This window comes from Fibroporia radiculosa (assembly GCF_000313525.1).
Source record: "Fibroporia radiculosa TFFH 294 genomic supercontigs, scaffold12487, whole genome shotgun sequence".
In the NCBI taxonomy this organism is placed as follows: Eukaryota; Fungi; Basidiomycota; class Agaricomycetes; order Polyporales; family Fibroporiaceae; genus Fibroporia; species Fibroporia radiculosa.
The window spans coordinates 7,605-7,966 of NW_012132976.1; positions in this window are offsets into that span (position 1 = coordinate 7,605).

Consider the following 362-nt stretch of genomic DNA (forward strand, 5'->3'; position numbering starts at 1 on the left):
CGTCGTCCTCGCCTTGCGTCTCCTCGAGTAGCGTAGACACGTACGAGGGGACAGCAGTTCCCGCTGCCTACCGTACAGTCAGCGGACCAGTGCGGCACAAAGAGGAAGGTGTACGTACCATTTGTCGCTTCACCTCTTCGAACGGGACGTTCAGGAATTGGTCAAGATCCTCCTGTGTGCCGGGGGGTAGCCGCTTGAAGCCTGCGCCGGGGAACCAGTCGGGAATGTGACGCACTGGCGCAATGGAGGGACGCGATCAGCCACGCACAAAAAGAGAAAGGCGCGGGATGGAACGTACGCCAGGGGACAAGGTCGACGATGTGCGCGCCGACAGCGCCGCATGCCTCGATCGTGCGCACGCC